This window comes from Cantharellus anzutake (assembly GCF_015039405.1).
Source record: "Cantharellus anzutake strain C23 chromosome Unknown EI90scaffold_68, whole genome shotgun sequence".
Classification (NCBI taxonomy): Eukaryota; Fungi; Basidiomycota; class Agaricomycetes; order Cantharellales; family Hydnaceae; genus Cantharellus; species Cantharellus anzutake.
This window is the reverse complement of record NW_024067018.1, coordinates 195572-205891: the sequence shown is the minus strand read 5'-3', so window position 1 is coordinate 205891 and position 10320 is coordinate 195572.

Below are 10320 nucleotides of genomic sequence, written 5' to 3'. Positions count from 1 at the left end.
ATCCTTGCTCCTCGGTCTGGGCCGAACGGGCCTTAGAGGCGCGAGAAGAAGACTTGGGACAATCCTTGACCATATGGCCAGACTGACCGCAGAACATACAAAGTTTCTCATCGAGACGATGCTTACGCTCTTGTGGCGTGAGCTTGCCGTTGTCTCCGAGTTTAGAAGAGAGGTCCAGTTTAACGGAGCTGGCCTCGGACTTCTTGTTGTCCTTCGGAGGCCTACTACCGGAAGCAGAGTTAAAAGAGGAGGAGGAAGGGACGGGGTCGGAACGAGAAGCGGCGGTGGACTTGTCGAAAACGTTAGAGGAAGAAGGTTTCGTGTGACGTGTAACTTCCAATTTACGCTCCCAATAGCGCGCATCGAGAGTTTGGGAAAGGGTGCGAAGCTCAGAGAGAGTAGAGGGTTTACCTACTCTGGCAATATCATCCTTGATACGTTCCGGCAATCCGTTGTAGAAGAAACGACGAAGCACGGCTTCTCCGTAACCGTGAAGTTGAGAGGTGTGTCGATTGAACTCGACGACGTATTTATTGATGTGGTGCCCGTCCTTCATGTCCAGTGTCATCAGTTGAACCTCGGCGTCGCCCACAGGATCGTGAGGGCCGAAGTTAGTTTGAAGTTCATTAACGAACTCTTGATAGTCGTTCATCCATTGCGGACGAAGCGTGGAATTCTGGTCGAATAACAGGTCCGGTTCGAACCAATCGAGGGCCATTCCCTTGAGGTAGGACTGCGCAAATATGACTTTAGCGCGGTCGCTAGCAAAAGCGAGGGGACGGTCCTGGAAATTGAGCTCGCATTGGACCAAGAATACTCGGAGTTCTCGGGGATCCTTTCTGTCGAACTGTTCGGGTTCACGGACCTTGGTCCGGAGAGCAGAAGATCGTCATTGTCGTCATCGTCCGGTGTGACGAGCCAGACTGGCAATGGCTTGGGCCAATTGTGTAATGGCCACGTTGGAGGTGGGTTCGGGATCGTCGGTGGTTGGGACAGTGGGGATGGGAGGATCAGCAGGAGGAGGGTCGACGAAGTCGGGGACCTCGGAACCGAGTCCAAAGAAGTGGGCGGGATCTATGGGTTGTTCCGTGGTGTCTCCGAAGTCGGAGTCTGCGACTGGTGATCGATTCCTAACGGGGCGCATGATCGGAGTCGATGGGAGAGGGGTTTCAAGGTTAGAGAAGCTTCGAAACTCAACTGGGTTTCTCGCCAATCGACTAGGACCAGGCTGAGAGGGTTCTGGGGAAGGTGAAGTGGAGTTGGGGACTAATGTGCGTAGTTGCGAACGAGTGCGAAGGACTTTTGGTGCCATACAAGACGTGTACTAGTCAGGGAGTAGAAAAATACTGTCAGAGACCAGATTCGAGACGAGGGGATGTCTCCGTAACGGAGGGCTTTGGCCTCAGCGACTTCTGCCAAGAGCGCTGTGCCTAGTGACACGTCCATGCCCTAACTTACTGACTGGCAATTAGAACCTAGGGGGGGTAACTCTAGTTGATTTTTCTACTGGGGCGTAACCTATGTACAAGTGGGATATATATATGGTTACAGCGGAGACGGTTCTGCAATTGGCGGAGCCGAATGGAGCGGAGCTAACGGGGTTTAAACATTAGCCGACTGAATATTACCGACGAGTCGGTTCACGGGGTTAGCGGAAAGGCAGGCGGTAACCCAGAAACGGAAAGGAGGGATAGGCCCGAAGGTGGGCTCTGCAGGGCAGGCGAGTGTATTGCCCAGCGGAGGCGGGGGTGCGCTAGCGGACGTCGGAGCTGTCCGGAAGTCTTCGGGGCTCCGTACTTAGGGAGGCGTAGGTAATAAATTGAAATGAGGGGGTGGTGACCATCGAGGGGCGCCGAGAGGATTGCGGAATACGGGGGCTCCGAGGTTAGTGAGGGAGGAGCGGAGTTGGAATGGAGGGATCGGAGGGACCAGAAGTCGATGGCCGGGGATGGATATGACAAGTGCCGACAGTGTGTCAGGGCACACCCGCCTGACCCGGGTCCACCCGGACCCACCCGGCCACACCACACCCGCTCCCCACTGTCCAACCCTCTCCCTCCTCCTTCCTCTGTCTCTCCTCCCCTTTTCCTTTTCTCTCTTTCTTCCCCTTTTCTTTATCTCATTCCTCTCATCTTCCTTTTCTTGTTTATTTCCTTCTATCTACACGGACCACCTTCCTTTGTATCAATGTACTATTGACCCGTCCGGCCCACACGCCCCGGACGGCTCCCCACTGTGCCCAACACGCGCGCATGCAGCGGACGCTCTCGGGATCCCCCACGGGGATACCCGGATGCCTGTGGCTGCCTCCGAGGGTGACGTGGCACTCGTCATGTGACTCAAGCCGCATGTACATAAATGTACCTGAAGTGGGAACCGAAGAAGTAACCTTCTTCTCACATTCTCCACTTCAGGTAAGTAGTATAGTTTTCCCTTTTAATAACAATAACACATTCTCCACTTCAGTCTAAGTGGCCAGGGACTGCTGTCCCTCCCCGGACCCGCCAGCACGCGCGCCCGGTTTGCACCCCGTGAGGGCCCTTCTGCCAGGCGATACATCCGGACCCCCTCTACCCCGGACGCGTCCCTGACACAGTGTCGGCACTCTGAACACTAGGACTGCTGGGGTTGGGTAGGGTTGCACTGCCACCTACTATTACTATTATAGGTTAAAAACACCCACTGGTTCAGGTTGGGGGGGACCCTCGGGGCCCTCTCAAAATTGTCAGGGCACATACCCTGACTTAGCCCGGACCCGGACCCGCGTCCGGACCCGCGTCCGGACCCGCTCCACTTCCCGCGCACTTCCTGCGCCACACGCTCCGCACGCTGCATGATCCCACCTCATGTGACTTCCGGGTATCCCCGGAAGTTTTCGCCATATTGGGGCCACTGTGGGAAAGTGAGAAGTTAACCTTCTTCTCACTTTCTTACCCACAGTAGGCAAGTGTAGCCTACTCTTCATTTATCTATTGTCAGGGCACACCCGCCTGACCCGGCCCCACCCGGCCCCACTTCACCCGGTACCCCGCCACCCAGTCCTCCCCTACCTCCTTCCCCCCTTCTTCTTTCTTTCTTCCTCCATTCCACTCTCTCTTTACTTGTCTCACCTTCTCTTTATTTTCTCTTTATTCTACACGGATGACCTTTCCTTGTATCAATGTACCATTGACCCACCTGCAGCGCGCTCATGACACGCCCAGCCCGGGTGCCTCGGGCGACCCCCGCTATGTCCAGCTCGCGTGCCCACAGCGGACGCCCTCAGGATCTCCCACGGGGACACCTGGGTGACTACGGCTGTATGCGAGGATGACGTGGCACCCGTCATGTGACCTAAGCCGCATGTATATAAACATACCTGAAGTGGGAACCGAAGAAGTAGCCTTCTTCTCACCCTTTTCCACTTCAGGTAAGTAACATAGTATCCCCTTTTAATAATAATAACACCCTTTTCCACTTCAGTCTAAGTGGCCAGGGACTGCCTCCTGAGCCGGGCCCGCCAGTACGCACGCCCGCTCCACACCCCGCGAGGCTTCTAGTGTCGGGCGTCTCACCCGGGCCTCCTCTACCCCGGACGCGTCCCTGACATCTATACACTTTCTTACCCACAGTAGCTATGCCCTGAGATGGGCTGTGTTTACAGGCCAGACTGTGGACTGTAGAGAGGGGTCATGGGGACCCGGGGTCCGTCCCCTGACAAAAATCCCCCCTATTGTACACAACTTTGAAAACTATTGAAACGACAGAAGCCAAACCAAACAACATGTATCATTGGATTTCACCATGTTTGATTTGCAATCATTTGAGTGACATGGTATCTCAATCACACATCAAAAGACAACATGATAATAATTGCATGCAAGATTTGATCATGGGTCAATGTACAATGAGTTATATGTAATGGTGTTGATATACTTGAGGGTTGTTGTATTATTGAGCATGCATGAAAAGACGACATGATAATTTTCTGCCAAATTTGATGATGGGTCAATATACAATTGTTATATAATGGTGTTGGTATGTTTGAGGGATGTTGTATTCCCAAGCGTGTGTGAAAAGACGACATGATAATTTTCTGCAAGATTTGATGACACACTTCCTTCACCTGCAACGTTGGTTCACAGGTCTTCGTCTCACCAGATGGTGGAGACAACGAACGAGCCCTCACTGCCTCCATCGCCATCAAGGAAGAAAGCTGTGAATCAATGTGGTAGACCTAAGAAGTCCAGGAAAAAAAAGGCTTCAAGGAGTAGTGATGTTCTTCAGGCCAAGAGAGCCCATTCTGTCACTTCATTCCCAGGAGATACACAACCCCATTCGAGTGCTGCTGGTCCTCGTGATAGCAGCATTGTCCAATCTCTGCCTGACCTGACTTCCATCTCTGACCCGACCCCCATGTCCAACCTTGACCCCATAGCTGACCATATTGATGATGGGTCAATATACATTGTTATATACTGGTGTTGGTATATTTGAGGGGATGTTGTATTCCCAAGCACGCGTGAAAAGACAACATGATAATAAATAAGATTTGATGATGGGTCAATATACAATGTTATATCATGGTGTTGGTATATTTCAGGGATGTTGTATTCCCAAGCGCGCATGAAAAGACGATATTATTTCCTACAGAACCCAGCCATCCGGTGCATGCATGCATGCTGGGCACAGTGGGAAGTCGCCCGAGGTGCCCAGGCCGGGTACATGGTGGGCGCGCAGCAGATGGGTCAATGGTACATTGATACAAAGAAGGTCATCCATGTAGAATAAAGAGAGAAAAAAGAAGAAGTAAGATAGAAAGAAAGTGAGGAAGGGAGAATGAGGAGAGTAGAAGGGGAAGGGGGGGGAGGTGAGGAAGGGTGGACGGCGGGGTACCGGGTCAGGTTGGGCTGGGTGGAGCTGGGTCAGGTGGGTGTGCCCTGACACAAGTGTATCACTCTCCACCTGATTCAACCATGACTGGTTTATTGAGGCTTCAAGGCGACTTTTCCCACCATTGAGCCTCTGCATGAATGTCGGATAGGACACTCCACAATTGGAAGCATGTTCCTGAGCACTGGCCACTTTTTCACCCTTCTGCTTTGCGCATAGAATCTCAGTTCTGTATGAAGTCAGGGTTTTCTGCATGTGCAGCTCTGTTGCCTCAGCTGCAAGATGCCTATGGTGCTCTAAGGAGTCCGCATGCCGGGCCATTTGACAAATCAAGCAAGCAAGGCAATATCGGCTCCAGGAGAGGCAGGATTGGTGATTAACTTTTTGATTGTTTGGGTAACACGGATGAAAATTATGCTTCCAACTTAGGTTCTGTGTCTCATCAAAACAAACAAACCCTAACACAAATAACACTGGCCTTTCGCCCACTGCCTACATGGATGGCTGTTGGTGAGATGAAGACTGCAACATGAGGCCAGGGTGGTTAAGTTGCAAACATGGTGACTCTTCGCATTCAAGTTTCTCATGTTTCACCGATTTTTTCCTTTATTTCATGCCCGCTTGACACTAAATTTGGTACATGAGTAGTCCAAGCAACCACCTATATCCATGCCGAATCTCACCACATATGATAAAGAACTGAACAAGTTAGGTGATTGTTTCTCATTTGGGGGTGTGTGTTATGGAAATGGAGAATCTTATGGTCCGTGACAGGCAATCAGACCTTGAGGCCCTTCGCTAGGGAAATGGGCCTAGACTCCTATAGACCAGGCACACAGGTAAGATATTTCTTACTTCTTCTCACTTCATTCTCTGCCAAACCCCATGCCAAGCTTTCCCACTGGGTTTTGGTGCTGGCTGGGGGATTTGTTGATTTCCAAAGGACTTCCTTTGGCCATTATAACAGTTGTATTAGATAGATACAAGTCATATGATATGTATGGCAATTGCCGAGATGTTTTCTCACTATCGAATACATAACCCAAAAACCTTGTACCGCAATTGTAACGTCTTCACCATTGTGCCACCACTGTAAACTCAACCTGTAACCTTGGAACCATGTCCACCTCCCTATTCCTCCTTTCCATGACAAAACCGCAACGAGGAGGGCATTCCCACGCCCAACCTCCTGCTGCCCACTCCCACCAGTCCACCGGGTGGTTGAGTGGTTACTCCCATCCAACCAGAAGTTCCCTATCAGGAACTGTAGCCTATCCCACCTCCTCAGGAGAAGGATATGGTCCAGGCAGCTCCAGGATGCCTGGCCACGCACCCGCAGGTCCCACTTCCCACGGTCACCCTCTACCGTGCACTGGTCCACCAGCCCGCTTTCCCAAACAACTCCCGCTACCGGTACGCTCCAATGAGTGCCAAGTCACCGATAGCCACCAACTGGGTGACTCCCTTTGGGAGTCCCAGTATCCCTCACTACCGGTACGCTCCATCGAGCGCCAAGTTACCGCTAGCCAAACACTCCCAGCATACCCGCTACCGGCACGCTCCCAGGAGCGCCAAGTCCCCGTTAGCAGACAGCCAGGTGGCTCCCTCAAGGAGCCCACACCATACTCGCTACCGGTACGCTCCCAGGAGCGCCAAGTTACCGTTGGCCAACACACAGGTGGTACTTCCGTACACTCATCCTATTCCGCTCTCCCTCCGATGGCTACGCAGCCACCTCCATTAGTGAGCTGAACGGCTCAGGTTGGGTTCCCCAGAACCCATTCCTGTAACAGTGTGTCTCATTTGGGGGTGAATAACTGTAAGTCATGTACTGTAGTTGATGGCACTTCAGTGAAAAACTGATGACTAGATCCCCCCAGAGTTCGCACCCCCTCGTTCTGAAGTTAAGGACCCAACACTAGCGTTACCAAACGTAGGCACAGCACTCCTCTCCAAGTCGCTGAGGCCACAGTCCTTCTGCTCATCCTCTACCTCCAGCCTCCTTTCCAGGGAAAGGTCCAGACATGCTTGTTCCCTCCTTGCTGTGTTCTGACAGATACTGGAAACCCCAGTTAGAAAATCAATAAAGTTTCCCCCTTTCCAGAAGACTCCCCAGTCTGTAAATTAGGGCACTGATGTGTTACTGGACACAGCACTCCTGGCTGAATTGCTGAGGCCACAGCCCTCTGAAACACTGAGTCATTCTCGCTCATTCCAAATCTAGTGTTTGACAGATTATAGTGATATTTATATTCAATTGTTATGTTGCATTGCTATAATTCCCATTATAGTGATGCTGTTATTTCTTTATTTGTTTGTGCTAAGATATGTAATCTACATATATATACCTCGGAGTAGTTGTAAAGGCCTGGCAGCCTTTTACCTCTACCCTGTTGAATATACAGCCAATCAAAGCTTAGATTCAGATGGACTAACTACGGCCAGAGGTGGGGGAACTATCCCTGTCTGTTCCAATCTCCACCTTCAGATCTGACCTCACCTCCTGTTTCCTCCTGACTCTCCCCCCACCAATCTCCACTATGACCTTGGACACCAATTGTACCTCCACTCTGAGATCCCATCTTGGTCCCTGACCTCGGACCTAGACCCTACGGTGTGGAAATGAGCAGGGATTGTCAAACTGAATAAAGGACAAGAGCCCAGAAGATGGAAGCAAGGAATGGATAAGCAACAATGAGTGATGAGGGTTATTGATGGGAAGAACAATAGGGTCAATAACCTAGTGTCAATATAAGTGGATTGTCAGGGGACAAACCCCAGGTCCCCATGACCCCTCTCTACAGTCCACACTCTAACCTGTAACAGCACAATCCCAGGGCACAGAACTACTGTGGGTACGAAAGTGAGAAGAAGGTTAACTTCTCACTTTCCCACAGTGGCCCCAATATGGCGAAAACTTCCGGAGATATCTGGAAGTCACATGAGAGGTGGGAACTGGGGCCTGGAGCATGTGGTGTGTGGAGTGTGCATGGCTGTCAGGGCATACCCTGGCTGACCCCATGCCGCACCCTGTGCTGCCCTGCCCTACTCCGCTTCCCCCGCCATTGCTCCCTGCTCCTCCTATCCCTTCTCTCTTCTTTCTTCTATCTCCTTTCTCTCTATTTCTGTTCTATGGTTGATTTCCCCTTTCTCTATGTACCACTGGCACACCCACATACCCGGGAATGCCACACACCCCTCCTGTACCACCACACCCTAATGCCACCACCTCTGTTGCCACACCTGCCATGCACATTCCTGCCCACACAGTGGCCACCCCCAGGATCTCCCACAGAGACACCCGGAGAGGTGCAGCTGTGTGCAGAAATGATGTGGCCCCTTCCACATGACCCTAGCTGCATGTATATAACAGCACCTGGGGTGGGAACAGAAGAAGCAGCCTTCTTCTCACTTTTGTCATATCCATACATACCCAATCCCAATTCGACTTCCAGACCCCCTCTCCACCACCTCCAGAGTCCTACCCTATCCCCATCTGCTCCAATATCCATGACATCACCTCCCCCTCCTCACTCCTCTCCACCCTCCTCTCCTTCCATCCCTCTTCTGCCAACCTCCACCAAGTTACAACCTTCTGCCACTGTCCCATACCCTGTACTTGGACACCACTCATACCTTTGCTCTGAGATTCCATCATGGTCCCAACCTTGGACTTTGACTCCACCTTGGCTTAAGTCCATTGCATTGGTGACCTCATTCCATGTAAACACCATTGCCAATATGTCAGGGTTCAGCACCATGCCCTAGGGTGCCCCAGACTCCCCAACCACTCCCTTCCTTCCATTCCTTCATTGTTGCCTTGTTGTTGCCTTTCTGTGTTGTGTATCCATGTGCACGGGATAGCATGGGAACTTTCTGAGCGAGCAGCTCACCCATAAACCCGCACAGCCACAACCATGGTAACATTCTGGGTGAGCAACTCACCCAGAATCTTCCCACACTCTGGGCACTGCCACTTGGATGTTCCCTCAGGTCACATTACACAACTCTAGGAGCTGTATAGTTGTAGGCATGTGATCCATTCCTTTATATAGCAACCATATGGGGAGATGAGACCTTTACCCTTCTTCTCATCTTATCTTTCTGTTTACTATACATCTCATGCCCTGCATAGTGTGAGGACAGGTCAGATAGGGGTTGAGGTCAGGGAGCCTCCGAGTCCAAGGCCAGGCCCTGACACAATATTCCTTGGACTTCCAACCCCATCTCTGTAAGCTCCACTACCCCTGAGCTTCATGGACCGTTCTCGGCCTCTCGCCACTTGTACTGTATCTTTCACACTTCTCCCTCATCCTTATTTGGACTACTGCTTCCTTACATTTAGCCAGTTAGTCATCCACCCCACTTCACCTCATCCTCCTGCCCCTCTGGGCTTCGCCCTTCCTACCTCCTTTTGGATGTGCCATAGAGTCTAACCCATGACCCTCATACTGCTCCACTTCCATAACTCCCTTTGTCTCCATTTGGACACCTTGGTTCCATTTTGGACCACCTTTGTTTCCTTGTGCTTTCATATCTCCATTATATGTAGGCACTTGTATATACTTTATTAGACCCTCAGTCTAAAATCGACTAGAAATGCCCCCTAGAGACCTCCTCCTCACTATGTCTGAAATTAAGGACCAAACAGACAAACAGCAATGGCACAGGGTGTCACGACCCGGCAATTCCCATGGTCAGGTGATCACCCCCCACACCTCCTCCCTCCCCCGCTTCGACCCCGTCAACCCCGCTGCCCGCCTGATGCCGCCTGAACAAGCCCGTCACCCTTCCCCATCACCACTACCTGTTTCCATGGCCCATCATGGGCCTACAAGTCTTTCCTTATCACGCTTGTTTTTCTTGATGGCCATGCACGGCCATCCTTCTACCACACTCTTTGTTTGTTTTTGTCCCTTCTTAACCCCGCCCGCAATCTCCATGAGATCTGGCGACTTATTTCTATTCATTCCGTTATACTTAAATACCGGTTGTACACTACCTCGTACTTTAGTTCGAAAATCAACTAGGGTTACCCCCTGCACTCTCTGTCTGACCCAGTCGCACCTCTTGCCTCCTGAAATATCGGGGCCACGTCAAGTACGAGGCGCAACGCTCATGAACGAGTCGTTGAAGCCGAAACCCCTTTCCGCCGCGATTGTCATCCCCGCCCTTGACGGGCTGTTACGCCGAAGTAGCGGACCTTAATGGTCACCGACAGCGAGTCACGGTAACGCTTTTCTCATGCCCTGACAGTATTTTTGAACTCCCCTCGCTCTTGACGTTAAACAATGTCTCGCAAACCCAGAACCCGTTCTCAGACCCGCCAACAAGTGGCTGGTACTTCTGCATCACCATACACACAGTACACCTCGCACGTTGAAGGAGCGGAGCTGGATCACCTTATGTAACCAGTTTCCTACGTCCAATAACGATATTAGAGTTTGT